The following is a 17289-nucleotide window of genomic DNA, read 5'->3' on the forward strand; positions in this document are numbered from 1 at the left end:
CACAGGTCCAGGGATCCGGGGATGGAAATGAGAGTTGCAACACTCCCTAGTAAACCTAGTGAGCCACTGGCAAAATTTTTACTTCTTGTTCTTATAACTGTATGCTCTGCTGGCCTAGAGGGCTTAGTTCCAGAGAGAGGAATGCTTCCACCAGTAGACACAATAATAATTCCATTGAACTTGAAGTTAAGACAGTTACCAGGGCACTTTGGACTCCTCATGATTCTGAATCAACAGGCAAAGAAGGGAGTTAATGTGCTGGCTGGGTGACTGATCCTGACTACCATGGGGAAATTGCTCTACTACTCCCCAGTGGAGGTAAGGAAGAGTCTGTCTGGAATACAGGGGATCCTTTAGGACATCTCTTAGTATTACCACATCTGTGATTATGGTCAATGGAAAACTAATGGAAAACTAGGCAGGGCAACTAATGAACCAGACACTTCAGGAATGAAGGTTTGGATCTCTCCACCAGGTGAAGAACCACAACTAGCTGAGGTGCTTGCTGAAGGCAAAAGGAATAAAGGATGGATAGTGGAAAAGCATAGTTATAAATATCAGTTGTGACTATGTGAGCAGTTACAGAAATGAGGACTCTATTGTCATGAGTATTTCCTCCTTATGTTGTTATAATATGCTTATGTGTGTATATATATTATATTTAATGTAGTTACGTATATTATATAATTATATATATAAATAAACATATACACACACAAGTATCTTTGTTTTCTTCCTTATCATGTAACATAAGATGTACGGACTTTATGTTACTATATGACTATATGAATTTAAGTATTATTAACTTTACATCAAAGTATTTATGTTATGGACCATCAAGGAGAAGAGTAAACATTTACTCGAGGAATTTACCTCCTCTTCTGGAGAAGGGACTAGCCTGTTTTTGATTTTACGCGGGATAGTTGCGTCGTGTGAAGTGGAATTACGACTTTGCTATTGTCTTCATTTGGAGATTAAGCATGGTTTAAGGAGATGCCTATGAGTGCCAAGTTGTCAAAAGGCAGAATTCTGATGGTTAATATTTTGTGTCAGCTCGACCGGGCTATTGGACTCACAGACATTTGGTCAAACATTATTCTAGGTGTTTCTGTGAGGGTGATTTTGTGTGACATTTAAATCAATAGACTGAGTAAAACAGGTTGCCTTCCCTGATGTGTGTGGGCCTCATCCAATCCTCTGAAGGTGTGAGTGTATCAAAATGCTGACCTTCCCCAGTAAGAATGAATTCTTCCTGCCTGACCGCCTTTGGGCTGGAATGTCAAGGGTTTTTTGCCAGCCTTCAGACTTGAACTAAACCTTGGCTCTTCCTGGGTTTCCAACTTAGCAGCTTTCACACTGGAATTACACCATCACCTCTCCTGGGTCTTCAGCTGGGTAACTACAGATCTTGGGACTTGTCAGCCTCCATAACTGCAGGAACCAATTCCTTATAATAAATTTATCTCTGTCTTTTTATTGCTCTGTCTCTCTCTCTTTCTCCCTCTACACACACACGTACACCACATCCTACTGCCTCTGTTTCTCTAGAGAACCCTGACTAAGACAAAGCCTTAAAAAAAAAGCTTACATCCTCACTACATAAAGAGAATCCCTAAATAGCTTCTTTAGTAATGTTTTATGGCAATTTCCAAACTATGGAATAGTTGATATATACCTTGAAAGATTATTAGCTAGCTTAATCATGGTTCCCAATCCACGCATTCCCTATTAGGTGAAGAGTCAGGTTTTCTTCTCGCATTTTCTTTCTAGCAAATGGTACATGTACACATATAAGACTATATTAGAGTATTTTTTTCACTTATTTGTATTTCCCCACTACAACAATTCTCTCGAACCAATTTATTTATTTATCTTTGTTGGAATATCCAATACACATCTCAATGTCTGACCATTAATTGGTAGCAAACACAAGTTGAACTATTAAGAGGAATATATAGACTATATCTCAGTAAGGTCCTTAAAATCTGAGTCCTTAAAATCTTGCCTTCTCACTTCTTTAAAATAGCATATCAAAGGAAGCAAGTGTCTTAGTGTCTTAGATATTTTGTAGCCTAAATAATGTGTCTTGGCAGTCACACTTCACGGTGTTGTAAAAATAAAGACTGCTAAAATGAAAATAAAGAGAGGCTAGCCAGAGTTAGCTACTATCGCTAACATTTGACAATGACTCAAAGGCAGACAGTGGAGTGGGAAAGCTTTTTTAGCGTTTAAGAGTGAAGGCTCCAGGTGGGCTCTGACTGGAGGTGCTGGCATGGGGCAGCTGGAGGCAGGCTAACTCAAAGCCCGGCATTTTATGTGATTGATTTGGGGAGCATGTTTGGCTTTCTGTGGTTGGTCCTGAGACAGAAGCAGGGGCAAAAATTCAGGAAGCTGGCAGTCATTGACCAAGTGCTGACCATTCTGAGCCAATTGCTGCAGAGGTAGTGGTTTGACTTTTTGGACTGGTGGCTGCAGAAGATGTGGGTCAGAGTTGTATTGCCCTACGTTATCTGTCCATTTGTAAATTCAGCTTCTCAGTGTGGATTATTATAATATTATAGCGAAATAACTTAAAAAATAAAAATATAAAATTGCACATCAATTACACTAAGGCGGGAAAGGTATTCTGGCACATACATAGTGGTGATGAGCTGTCTGTCAAAGGCACCTAATTGATGATGGAGAATATGGATGCACAGGTCAAATATGTTGACAGTGGTGGAGAGGTGAGGGGGAATTTATGACAATACACATTGTGGATTTAGTAAACCAACGGCACACACAACCACCTTTTTCTGTGAAGAGATGCATTGTCTCTTGTAGTGTACATTGTTAGAATATGCCTTATTCTGATCTTACTTTAATTATGTCAGCATCAGCAAATTCCACACTACCTCTCCAATTGGGAAGATTTTGCTGGCTGGCATTAGCCAGTTTACCCCAGCAGTTGGTCCACTAATTCACATTAGGCCTGTGGAAGAGAAAATTGCACTTAAGTAGAAGAGTGATATTTTCAAACGATGAATGTTCACTTACTAAATTCTTCAATTCAGGAATATGACAAGGTGAGGAGCAGAAACAGGGGTTACCCATTTTTTTCTTTGAGTGATCATTTTCATCCATCATTTTCAAAACATAAATGAGCTCTTCTTGTTCCCACTCAACTATATCTCCCATCCATTATCTGAGAAGAATGTATGCATGTCATGACTCTAAGAAAGTGGTGTATATGTTATTGTCAAGTAGAGCATTTATTTTTCAAAAATCATAAAGGGCACAAATTATTTTTCTCCCTCAGCAATAAGATTGTTTTGCTAAAATAAAAGGGTTGGATTCTTTAGAATCTTTTACAAGCATTGACTCACACAGCTGTGTACAGAACATGTATGTTACAAATAAAATACCTAAATGTTGTTTTTCTGTCTTTCAAATTTGTGCTTGCGTTGAATAAAAGATTATCATTGATTTCTTCACTTCCTCTGGCAAGTCGTTCAGAGTTTCAACTCCACAGATCATTAAGTTGCAAATAATACAGCTCCTTGCTTCACAAGCTGAAGTGCCCTCAGTAGCAGAGAATGCATTCAAGTCCGCAGGTGCCAATGGGGGCTACATTTGGGACTAGCAACATTTTAAGTGTTATTCAGGGACTTGGGGGTGGTAAATGTGGTCTCTTTCTTAAGGGTCAAGTTGTTTGTGTCTTTACATGGGGGACTTAAGGGTCTCTGATCAGCAATCTCAGGGAAACAACCATGAAAGTCTTTTTCAGTAAAGAAAGGCTGATGATAATATTTATTTTACCACTTATGCTATAATACATTTCACATGCAAAATGAACTACTGGGTCAAACAACTCATAGTTGCCTCCATCTCTCAAATTTAATATTCACTATGACGATCTTTGTTTCTTGTCTGACTCAAAGGACTCTGATACACTCTCTGGAGAAACAACCATTAAAATAACCAATAGAGTAAAAATATTTAGCTTTGATTTACATTATTGATTGAGACTGGTCTTCTTTGGGAAAATATCTATTAAATAAGCTGACATCTGACCTTTTATCACTAAACACATACCTGACACTTTATTACTCAGATGTTACAGGTATTTGATTTTCCATATTTCATTTTATTCTTTACCGTGCAATCTTTTGTTTCAATGTGAAGAAGGTAATGAATTAACTTGGTGTTTAAAAACTGAGTATACTCCTCATAAAAAGCCAAGTATATCCATTTATTTGGGCAAAGTCCCAGTATTGTTTTTCAATTATTATAAATTGGCCTAAAAATGAGCCTTCAAATGTCTTTTTAATACAATGAAACATTTTATTTTATTTATTTTTTAAAGATTGGCACCTGAGCTAACATCTGTTGCCAATCTTCTTTTTCTTCTTCTTCTTCTCTCCAAAGCCCCCCCGTATATAGTTGTACATTCTAATTGTAGATCCTTCTGGTTGTGCTATGAAACATTCTACAATCTCCACTGATGAGAGGAAAAAACATGTGGACGTGAGAGAAAATAAATAAATGATAAAACGGCTAATGGTACATCTTCGCTACTATGCAGGCAACTATTCCCCCACTTTTGCCTATTGGTACTGAAAAAAATTACATGCCTTCTTAAACCTACTCACCAGTTATTTTAGCATCAATATTTTGTAAATGATCATTTTTTTTTTTTACAAACATCATCACTTTAAAGGATTAGATTGAGATTGCTAAAACTGCTGAATATTATTGTCCAAGTTTTCATCCATCTGCTGTGAGATGAAGAATCCACTAACTTCAGGTTCCCAGTGGCGGATTGCATCATTCATGCACAGTGGGTCCTGCTGTGGACTGAACTGTGTCCAGTGCTAACCCCCCTGTGATTGTATTGGAGACAGGGCCTTGAAGAGGTTGAGGAAGGATAAACTAGGTCATGAAGGTGAAGCCCTGAGCCCACAGAACTGGTGTCCTTAGGAAAGAGTAAGAAACACCAGTTCTCTCTCTCTCTTGACACAGCTAGAAGGCAGCCATCTGTAAGCCAGGAAGACAGCTCTCACCAGAAAATGAACCCTGCTGAAACCTTGATCTTGTACTGTCCAAGCTCCAGAACTGTGCGAAAATAAATTTCTGCTGTTGAAACTACCCAGTCGATGCTATTTGTTATGTCAGCTTGAGCAAACTAAGACAGGTCTTCTCAGTTTCTTTCAACAAGGACATCTTTTGTGGCTTGGTGGCCTGCCTGTTTTTCTCTTTTCCTATTTGTACATTTGTTTATTTGCTTGGGTTTTTTAATTCATTCTTTCCTTTTTACAAAATACTTAATTTTTTGTAGCAGTTTTAAGTTCCCAGCAAAATAGAGTGAAAGGTACAGAGATTCCCCATAAACTTCCTGTCCTCACACATGCATAGCTTCCCCCGTTATCAACGTCTCCCACCAGAGTTGTTCATTTGTTACAATTAATGAACCTACGTTGACACATCGTTATCACTCAAAGTTCATAGTTTACATTAGGATTTACTCTTGGTGTGGTATAGTCTATGAATTTGAACAAATATATAATGTTATGTATCCACCATTATAGTATCATCCAGAGTAATTTCACTGCCTAAAAAATCCTCTGTGTTCCACCTATTCACAATTGGCATACTTTCTTCCTTAAACGTTTTGTAGAATTCACCAGCAAATCCATCTGGGCTTGATGCTTTCTGTTTTGTAAGGTTATTAATTGCTGATCCAATTTCTTTAATTGATATAGGCTTATTCAGATTGTCTCTGTCTTCTTGTGCGAGTTTTGGCACATTATGTCTTTCAAGGAATTCGTCCATTTCACGCAGGTTAGCAAATGTGGGCATAGAGTTATTTACAGAGTTACTTTTTATCCTTTTAATGTCGATGGGATCTGTGGTGATATACCCTCATTTACTTCTGATACCAGTAACTTTTGTCCACTCTTTTTTTTCTTAGTTCACCTGGCTAAAGACTGATCAATTTTATTGAGCTTTTCAAGTACCAACTTTTGGTTTCATTGATTCTCTCTATTGATTTCCTGTTTCTGCTCCAATTCTTATTATTTCTTTTCTTCTTTTCACTTTGTATTTAATTTGCTCTTCTTTTTCTTGTTTCATAAAGAGGAACCTTAGATTATTGATTTTAGGTCTCTTTCCTTTTCTAATATGTGCATTCAATGCTATAAATTTCCCTCTGAACACTGCTTTTATCGTGCCCACAAATTTTAGTAAGCTGTAATTTTCTTTTCATTTAGTTCAAAATATTTTTAAATTTCTCTTGAGATTTCTTCTTTGACTCATGTGTTATTTAGAGGTGTGTTGTTTAACATCCAATTATTTGGGTATTTTCCAGATATTCCTTATTGATTTCTAGTTTAATTCCATTGTGGTTTGAAAGCAGACATTGTATGGTTTGTATTCTTCTAAATGTGTTGAAGTGTGTTTTATGGCCCAGAATATGATCTGTTTTGGTGAATGTTCCATGTGAGCTTGAAAAGAATATGTATTTTGCTGGTTTTGGCTGAAGTAGTTTATAGATATCCATTATATCCAGTTGACTGATGATGATGTCATTGAGGTCAACTATATCCTTACTGATTTTCTGCCTGCTGGATCTGTCCATTTCTGATAGAGGAGTGTCAAAGTCGCCAACGATGCTAGTGGATTCCTCTATTTCTCCTTGTCGTTCTATGGATTTTTATCTCACATAGTTTGATGCTCCATTGTTTGGCACATTAATGTTAAGGATTGTTATGTCTCCTTGGAGAATTGATTCCTGTATGATTATATAATGCTCCTTTCTCACCCTGATAACTTCCTTACTCTGATGTCTGCCCTGTCTGAAGTTAATATAGTGACCACTTCTTTCTGTTGATTAGTTTTAGCATGCTATATCTTTCTCCATTCCTTTACTTTTAATTTATATATGCCTTTATATTTAAAGTGGTTTTGTTGTAGACATGTATAATGGGTCTTATTTTTTGATCCACTCTGACAATCTCTGTCTTCTAATTGCTGCATTTAGATTATTGATATTCAAAGTGATTTTTGATATAATTGGATTAACAGCTACACTTGTTAGTTTTCTATTCTTGTCCTTATTCTTCATTCCTTTTTTGTATTTCCCTCTTTTTCTCCCTTTACTAGTTTTAATTGATCATTTTGCATCATTCAATTTTCTCCCTTTTCTTAACATATCAATTATACTTATTTTCCTAACTTTTATTGGTTGCCCTAGAGTTTGCAATATATATTCACAACTAATCCAAGTCCACTTTCAATGGTAGACTTTTTTTTAACCTGTAACAGATTTGGCTGTACCTACTGTACAAGATGCCGTCAAATTGTTTCTATTTGGCTAATTGCTAATTGAAAAAGTATGTCATTTTAATTTGTATTTCTTTGATTAATTTTTAATGTGGAGGCACTTTTTTGGCTTTCTGAACATTAGTAATAATTTTTTGCATTTTCACTGTTTTAGTTGTCTTTTTGAAAGCTATTCTTATTCTTGACTTCTAAGGACCTTTGGCCAATATTTTTTGAATTAATTGTTTTAAGGCTTTTTGTGCAGGGCAGGCCCCATGGCCAAGTAGTTAAGTTTGGGCACTCCGCTTCAGCTGCCCAGGTTTCATCAGTTCAGATCCTGGGTGTGGACCTAGCACTGCTCCTCAAGCCATGCTGAAGTGGTGTCCCACATGGCAGAACCAGAAGAACCTACAACTAGAATGCACAACTATGTCCTGGGGGGCTTTGGGGAGAAGAAGAAGAAAAGAAAAGAAAGAAGACTGGCAACAGGTGTTAGCTAAGGACCAATCTTTTTTAAAAAGAGACTTTTTGTGATATTTTTACTTTTTATTTTATAAAGACAAATTTATCATTCTTTTCCTCAACAGTAATGTGATTAGTCAGAACATAGGCTATAGAGTCACATACATGTGAGTTTAGTCCCAGCTCCTCCAGTTAAATGCTAGATGAATGGCACAAATTGCTCAAACTCTCTGAGTCTCATATTCCTCATTGTTGAAGTGATATAAGAAGAATTCCCATCCATAGCCTAGAGAACTGGCTGCTATACAAGATGTTACATTTAGACCCTTCACCATTTGCTTGAAATAGTTTTGAATTTGAGTTAATGCCTGTTGCTCATTTAGATTCTCAGTTGGATTCTTTCCTCTGACCTATTGAATGCTTACTTATACTAAGTTAATTTTTGCATTTATACCACAAATTCTTCTGGCTAGGTTGTATTAATTTCATAATATATAGCCAACATTATTTTTGTTGCTATTTTATTTAATTGCATCTTACGTATATGTAATCTTGCTCTGTCCTTATTTATTATTTTGTGTACTATCTTTTTTTCAGGTTTAGTATCAAGTCTATGCAAGTTCAATAAATGAACTTGAAAACTTGCCGTCTCTGCATCTCTCCATCTCTGGAATAGTTTATAAAATGTAAAATCACTTACTCTACATTAAAAATACACACGGTTAAGGGCTGGCCTGGTGGTGTAGTGGTTAAAGTTTGCACACTCCACTTTGGTGGCTGGGTTGGCAAGTTTGGATCCTGGGCACAGACCTGCACACTGCTCCTTGAGCCATGCTGTGGTGGTAACCCACATACAAAATAGAGGAAGACTGGCACAGATGTTAGGTCAGGTACAACCTTCCTCACCAAAAAAAAAAAAAAAAGAAAAATACACAGTTAAAACACATTGGAGAAAATCAGAAAAGGAATCTTTATTGCTGAAGTTAAAACCACTTACCTATGAAAGGATGCTTCCCTGTCCTAGTTACTATTTTATACTCTCAATTCTTAGAAGCATGTTAAGCTCAGGCCCACATTATATCACAGGTCTTTGGCCTTCACATGCTTTCTGGCTGGTAAGTTTGTGTTTTTATTGTATCTTCCCCACATATTGGATGATCAGTTCATCTTCCTGCTTTTAGTTATGTGGCAGATGGCACGGGAGGTGACTTCCTATGGCCATAGGTCTTGAAATCCCTTTCTAAGGAAAATATTCTCTTACAGACCCCACTATTCAGCATGTGAACCACGAATGCCATGGCCACAACTTGTTAGACCAATGAGGGGCACTTGTTCCAATGACAACTGACATGTAGTTGTACAGCAAACTGTGATCTAATGAACCTGATGAGGTAGAGTAATCAGATTTTCTCTGTTAAGAGTATGACTAAAAGCATGTAGGAATTTGACGGTCAGTGTTAGGAGCTGCAAGTGAAAGTTCGCGGAAGCTAGATGAACCAAAAAAATGTATAATGTACCATGCATAACTTGCAGTTACTGGAGACAGGAGCTAAAGGGAGAAAATAACTTTTAGTGGGAAAGAAAAGAAACAATCAGAATGTAGTTTAATCAAGTTAATGGTGTGATATCAAAATGAAATCCATCACTTTCTTCTTTGATAACATTTTTGCAGAAACCATGAATCCGCTTCTTCCTGAGCCTGGCTGCATTAGGACTCCTGGCCTTGAGATTTCAGAGGGGTCTCAGCTCCCTTATTGCCCTGTGCTTATGCTTGATGCAAACACCATTATTGGAACTAGTCATTTTTTTAGCAACAAAAGCAGCCTCATCAGATCAGTTGCTTTTATAATACCCTCTTTCTGAAGAGCAAAATTTGTGCAAATAGTATGACTAATGGGGTTCTAACATTCTGGAGTTCTTGTTAGATAACTCTAACAAATTTAGACATGTCTACAATTAGATATATTGGCAAACTTCTCCAACTATGTTGTGACATTTGTCCATATGTATTTCTCTATATTATACCTACATGCTGAATTGTATGGCATAGACTATTCAACAACATGACACGGAATTTTAATCTACCCAAAGCAGAACATAATAAAAAAAGATAGAGTTTATTTTGTGAGAGTAGAGGAGACTAATTTATATAAGAGTAAATTTCAAACATGACCTTTAATAAAAACAAAAAATTGCTCTGTATATATTTCTTCCAGCCTCAAAGCTCCAACCTTTGGATCTATTTTTTTAAACTCTTAAAGTAGTTAGTATATGTCAGGTTATCCTATACAGAATATTTTTTTCTTAAGATCAATATTGTTTTCGAGATGAGAAAGGTAAGAGTAATCAGAGATGTAGAGGAATAATTTTTACAGATCTTTTTTGTTATTAGTGCCATCCAGTGGATTCTGACTCCTAGTGACCCTGTGTCCAGCAGAGCAGAATCCTGCTCAATCTTTTCGCGCCATCCTCTCACCTTTTAGCGCTCTATTGGACAATGCTCCGCTGCTATTCACAGGGTTTTCATGGCCAATTTTTCGGAAGTGGGTGGCCAGGTCCTTCTTCCTAGTCTGTCTTAATCTGGAAGCTCTGCTGAAACTTGCCCACCAGGGGTGACCCTGTGGGTATTTGAAATCCCAGTGGCATAGCTTTCAGCATCACAGCAACACATAGCCATGACAGTGTGACAACCGACAGACAGGTGGTGTGGTTCCCTGGCCAGAAACAAACCTCGACCATGGCATTGAAAGCACCAAATCTTAACCACTAGACCACCAGGGCTGGCTATAGATCTTTTAATTATTGCAATTTCAGATTTCATTTTGAATATAATCCCCATCATCAGACATTTTCTTTAAGCATACGTAAGTGTTGGCCCGTTGCGAGATATCTTTTTCTGCCTAGAGGAAGAAAGAATGTCCATGAAAACCTTATTAGTTAGGGGAACAGATGCCAGCCTAGAATCCCATGAAGTACAATGTCAAGCGGCCCTCATGCTAGAGAAAATTTCATTCTCTGGAATTGCCAATTGTTTTGGGTCCAGGTTAAGACTGATATTAACTTGTCTGAAAGCGGCAATCTAAATGGGTCAAGTCTAGTTGCTTACTATAATAGTACCTCTCCCAATCCTGGGATATTCTAGGGAAGAGTGCCATTTAGAGAAATGGAAAAGTGAAATTGAAGTATAAAATGACTTTGTCTTCTCTCTACGCTTTATTCATGCCGGTAATTTAAAAGCCTCACATTTTGATCTTTTCAGCACAATACCACTTAAATTCATCCTTCCTCTTTGTGTTCAGGGTGGGAGTGATGGGTGGCGATGCATTATTTTAAGTGTATATTGCCATGACCTGCAGAGGCTTAAGATAGAACCCTTTTGAAAAGGAACCGAGAGACGAAGCAGATTGGTTCTCCCTGTGAATGCCTAGGCAGTCTAAAGAGTGTGTTTGGCCCACTGTTGGTAAGCTATTTAGTTCCTGCCAACAATGAATTCTCTAGGATGACAGCAGGATTTGTCAGTGGCTGCTGCTTGACACGTTGAAGGGAGAGAGGTACAAGACAATGGAATGAAATCACACTGCAGCTCAGCCTCAAAAGGTTCAGCAGAGTCCCAGGATGCAGCACTCCACGACAGCTGAGGAAGCAACTCGACATTTCACGGGCAAGGCAGATGGCTCTTTTCTGAGCCAACGTAGTATGTCATCCATGAGGAAGAGGCTCCCCGACTAAAGCTAGTTTTTGAAATGTCTTATCTTAGAACTCACAGCCGTAAGCACACACTGAGGTCTAGTACAATGAATGTCACATAAAAATTAAATTACAAAAATCCGAGGACTGATATTTTGAGCTAGGGAGCAGGAAAGAGAGAGAACTCGGATACACGCTCTTCAGGAGTATGAGTTATTTGATGAGCAGTCACGCGTTGCTGAACCACGGGGATACATTCTGAGCAATGCGGTGTTAGGTGATTTTGTCGTTGTGTGAATATCATAGAGTGTACCTACACAAACCTAGATGGTATAGCCTACTACACACCTAGGCTGTATGGTACTAATTGTGTGGGACCACTGTCCTATGTGTGGTCCACCATTGACAGAAATGTCTTATGGGGCGCTTGACAGTATATTCCCAGAGTAAACGAGCCTGGGGCATCACTATGCTGCTGCCCCCTTAAGCTCTCATGGGACATCATCGCCATCTCCCTGCACCTACTATGCTTACAAAGCTCAAAGAAGTACACTCTTTCTTATAGCATCTCCCCAAAAACATGCCAACTACTTTAAATTCACCCAATGCTGAGAGAATAAGATGAGTGACTTGGTATGTCATTGTCTCGTTTAACCACTTTATAAGCTATTTTCAAGGGAAATTTTGTCCAGACACCATTTTCATCTTATGCACTGACTTTAGAATATCACCTCTAGGTAAGATGAGCACCGTGGTCAACATATGTATTTCCCTGGAAAAGGGAAAGAAAACTTTAAGCAGGTCAGAATTTTTGGGTAACATTCAAGCAAAGAGTGCCACCCGTCAGAAGAAGAACATTGTGCACACAAGTATTTGCATTTTGTTAGTATCACATGAAATGCTTACAAACCTTTACATGGCTATTGCACGTGTAGTGAAATTGCCACCAAAGATTATTGCTTTACCCAATAATACATGCTAAAATAATGACTTTTATTATCTCACATACTTACAGTGGTATCTGGACCTGTGGGTGAGTGCAAGATGGCTGATTGGGGTAGGAGAAGAAAACATGAGCATGTGTATTTTTTTAATATAAAAAAGGAAGAGATTGATCTTCAGTAATTTTGATCATAAATGGACATTGAAGCTCTCAGTCAGTTTTTATGTCAAGCAAACATGCCTTGTGAACAGCATATGAATGCACTGAGAAATACTGTGAGTCCATAGGAATCAAAATACACAAACACTTGATTATAAATCTTAAGCCTGTGACACAATAAGTGTTTTCCATTCTTAAAGAGCTGATCTGGCTAACAAATATTTCCTGGCTGGTGTTTTAGCAGCTCAATATTGATTTTAGTGATCTAAACAGTTGATTAATGAACACTGTCAGGCCAAAAAGATTATTTTACCTCCTGCAATAACTTACCTTCATCAAAAAATTAAAAACAAAACAAAATTTTCTTTTGAGAAAGAATTTTATTCAAATATGGCTGTTTTTACAGTTCCATTGCTATTTACTTCAGCCTTTCAGAGACTGCTTTATTTTCTGGAACCTCCTACTTGTGTTTAGATAGAAATGTTTCTCTTTAAAGCAGGATAATTATTGGCTTTCAATTTTCAGAAACTTTTTTTTTTTCCCTGAGGAAGATTCACCCTGAGCTAACATCTGTTGCCAACCTTCCTCTTTTTTTGCTTGAGAAAGATCAGCCCTGAGCCAACATCTGTGCCAATCTTCCTCTATTTTGTATGTGGGTCACTGCCTCAGCATGGCCTGCAAGTGGTAGGTCTGCACGCAGGATCTGAACCTATGAACCTGGGCCACCAAAGCAGAACATGTGGAACTTACCACTGTGCCATGGGGCTGGCTCCCCCTGAAACTTTTTGTTTTTGGCACAAATTTTACTGCTGTTAAACACAACAGAGGCTGACTTTTTTTTTTTTTTTTTAATACTCTCTCTCTATTTGCTAAGGGAAATGCAATGCTCCTGCTTCTTCTTACATTGAAGTAGTACACCTGTTATTAAAGTGAGGGTAACAGTTCTAATAAAAACATAGAGAACATTTAAAAGAACCTTTCACTAATCTGTTCAAGTGTTATTTAAATAGAAGGGCTAAATATACTTGTCTTTTGTTCTCAGTGGAGTACGATTTAACCTCCAGAAGGAGACAAGCTGTTTTCAGTCCTCATGGTGTTAGATTGGTAAATTAATATCCAAAAAGTATTGAACTTAACATGATAATAGATATTCGTGTCTGTAACTTCAGAGTGAGGCTGGCTCTGCATAGACTTTAGAAATTGCCCCAGGTGAGCTCTTTTAGTAGCTCTTTTCCTTTGGTATCCTCCAGTCTCCCCTCCTCCGCATCTCTGATTACTACTTGGAAGGCATGACTATCTGGGACCTTTCATTCCTGGCCCAGGAGCCTGACTTATATAGCTCTTGGAGTCTCAGAGAGATAAAGTTACATTTTATTATCCAAAGACTCCCAGTCGTAATTAGAACTGCATGCCTGTTATGGGGAGAGAGGGTTCAAGGCAGGTCAATGGGGGGACATGGGTGAGCCTGGGGGAGCCTTCAAATTACAGTTGGCTGGAAATTGCTTACTCTTCTTTATAGGCCTAACTCAGAAAGAGGCCTAATCTCAATATCAAGATAAAGTTTAGAAACATTTTTATAACACAGAATTGTTTAAGACGTAGAGGACCTTGTGAATTACCTAATCCAGTCTCTTGCTCATACATAAAAATGTAATTAAGAGAAGAAAGTTAAAAAATTATCATTGCAATCTTTATATAAATAAGACTATGATATTCTAAATATATTTGCAGAACACAATTTTATATGTGAATAAAAGCATTATCCAAGGAATAGCCGTTATGGAAATTTCCAAGATGGAAGAACAAGAGTAACAAAAATTTCTCCGGAAATAGAATATGCCTTCAAAACTTGCAAATAGATTTTAATCTCAGGTCATAAAAACCTTAAAAAAATGTTAGTGAGTAACCATGACAAGAAAATAAAAGCAGTCCAAGTACCCATTATGTGAGAAGAAGAATGAGCAAAATCAAATTTTGATACAAAGAATGGACAGTACAGAAATAAAATAATTGGACTTTTGCACAGACAAAGTTACCCAAGAGATATAAACAGATCCAAGTGAGGATAAAAATCAACTACACAGATCTTAATAACTCTTATTGTCAATGAAAGTAGAATCCCAAAAGAGAGACTGGAAAGTTGAACAATTCATTGGCTGGCAATAGAAGAAAATAAAATGTGAAAACAGCTAGATAGGGACTTAGATGTTATTTTAAAGTTAATGCACTGTGAAAAGGAGCAGAGAAATGAACAGACCCAGCCTCGCTGTAACAACGAAAGTTCAGAAAAGTTGGTAAGAAAATTCAGCACCTCGTTTTCATATTCTATACACAGAGGGAACAATCTGCCAAGAAATCTTTATAGTAGGTTTGACACAGCAGACTTTAAAAATCAGACGAACTGGAAAACATCATTAGCAAAAAAAGGAAAAAAGTATAATTATGTAGCTGACTCATCCTTTAAAGTGAAGGGAGGAAAAATGATAACTTCAAAGCACTGTGAGACCCTTTATAAATGCTGCTGGGGGCATAGACAATGCCTTCTTTGAAACATACTGTGTTTCTATTTCTAGAAATGTTTTTCTATATTTCAAAGGGGCATGATTTTATTGATGATCTAGTGGTTAAGTTTGGTGCTCTCACTCTTGCAGCCTGGGTTCATTTCCCAGTCAGGGAACCATGCCACCCAACTGTTGGGTGTCATACTGTGGCAGCTGTGTGTTGCCATGATGTTGAAAGCTATGCCACTGGGATTTCAAATACCAGCAGGGTCACCCATGGTGGACAGGATTCAGTGGAGCCTCCAGACTAAGACAGACTAGGAAGAAGGATCTGGCCACCCAATTCCAAAAAAATTGGCCATGAAAACCCTGTGAATAGCAACAGATCATTCTCAGATGTAGCACTGGAAGGGGAGAAGATGGCGCAAAAAGACTGAGCAGGGTTCTGCTCTGCTGTACACAGGGTCGCTAGGAGTCGGAATTGACTCCTAACAACAAAAAGCAATTTGATTAGCTCCCTTCCCCATGCCTCCAGTAAGTCTTCCTGAACTTCCCTCATTTCCCAACCCTGAGCCCCACCTATTCCCCTTCTTCCACACTCTCAGAAGATCATTGTATTTCTCTGCTCTCCTGCTTTGTTGAGAAAATTGAGAAGCCCAGGCTTGAGTTCTCTCAATGACTTGTCCCACCATTATAGACTTATCACCATCGTGGCCTTACCTCCAATAATCCAAGTTCAGCTGATGGGGTGTACTTCCTGATTTTGAATTTCAACAGCTCCATCCTCAACTTTGATCTCATTCTTTTCCATTTTCAACAGGGACTTGATATGTAGGTGTGATATCGAATGTGAAGTGAATTCACTCATCTGTTGCACAGCAAGCCAATCTCTGACTTGTAGTGGAAGTAGTGGAAGAAAGTAGGAATTTTATTATTGCACAGCACTGAGCAAGGAGAGAGGGCAGCTAATGCTGAAATCCAAAACTCTCTGAAAAGCTAAGAGGAAGGGTTTTTATTTGGAGTTTTAGAAAGGGGAGGGGGAACATATGGCCTTGTTGGTTGGAGCTTTCCCACCAGCCTGTGTTTGCCCTTGAGACTACTTGCAGAGAGGAGGGAGCCCATGACCTTTCTGGCCAGCAGCTTTCCCACCAGCCTGTATCACCTTGTGGGGAGGAGATAACAAATCCAGGTGCTTGTCCTTGGCTGTGTCTGTCTCCATGACAGATAGTGGACTCTGGAGCCAGGAAGTCAAGGAGTAAGCAGGGAATGAGTGTTTTGGTTTTAACCCCATATATGCTGGGTTTAATGTAGGGAAATTGATATCAGGGCCGGTATCAGATGGACCAAGATGGCCTCACTGTCCCTCCCTTACTAAACTTTAGAAAGGCTTCTTCCTGACTTTAGACCCCTGACTTCTGTTTTCTTAGAGCATTTACTTTAGAAAACTTAAATTTGTAAATCCTTTCTGTGCCCCATGTGATGCAAATATATTTCTCTAGGACCCGACTGCCATCCCTTTGAAATGTAATCATCACGGAAGATGGATCCCATCTCCCCATTTCTGTGGGAAGGGAGGAGACTGACTTCCACAAGTGCCTTACTCCAAGTTGTAAAATGACCTCCTGTCATGAAGATGTGAGAAAGTTTACTTTCCTTTGAGTGAAGCCTATGATCAGATGGCCTAAGATCTCCCACCCTGGATCTTCAAGACTTTCCAGTCCTCTGTTTCATTAGGTTTGAATTCAGACTGAGTTCTGGTCCCTTGCCCTTTTTTTCAGTATCCTTGAATAAAGTCATCCTTGTTTGTTTAACTTTGTGCAGTGAGATTTTGGCTTTGAGGAGATTATCTCAACTTTTTCTAACATTTAAATACTCTTCCTGTCTGCTGGGTCATCTCATCAACTATAATAATGCTTAGCTGTCATATTCTCCCCAAACATCCCTCTCGTCCTCTTGTTACAACTTATTTTTTTTCTCTATGATCCAAATTTCTTCAGTGATTAGTGCCCACTCACTTGTTGCATTTAATTTTCTCACCTACCATTTCTTCCTCAAATTACTGTACCATCATTATTCCACTGTAACTTTTCTAATTACTAAATCCATAAACTACAAACTGTCAAATCTGGTAAACACTTGGTCCTTACTCAAACTCTTTGCGATGTTGTCATTCTTCACTTCTTCCTCCTTCTTGAAGTTCTTCTCTTGGCTTCTGTGACAACACTGTTGCCTACCCTG

The sequence above is a fragment of the Equus caballus genome, chromosome 30 (assembly GCF_041296265.1).
Source record: "Equus caballus isolate H_3958 breed thoroughbred chromosome 30, TB-T2T, whole genome shotgun sequence".
In the NCBI taxonomy this organism is placed as follows: Eukaryota; Metazoa; Chordata; class Mammalia; order Perissodactyla; family Equidae; genus Equus; species Equus caballus.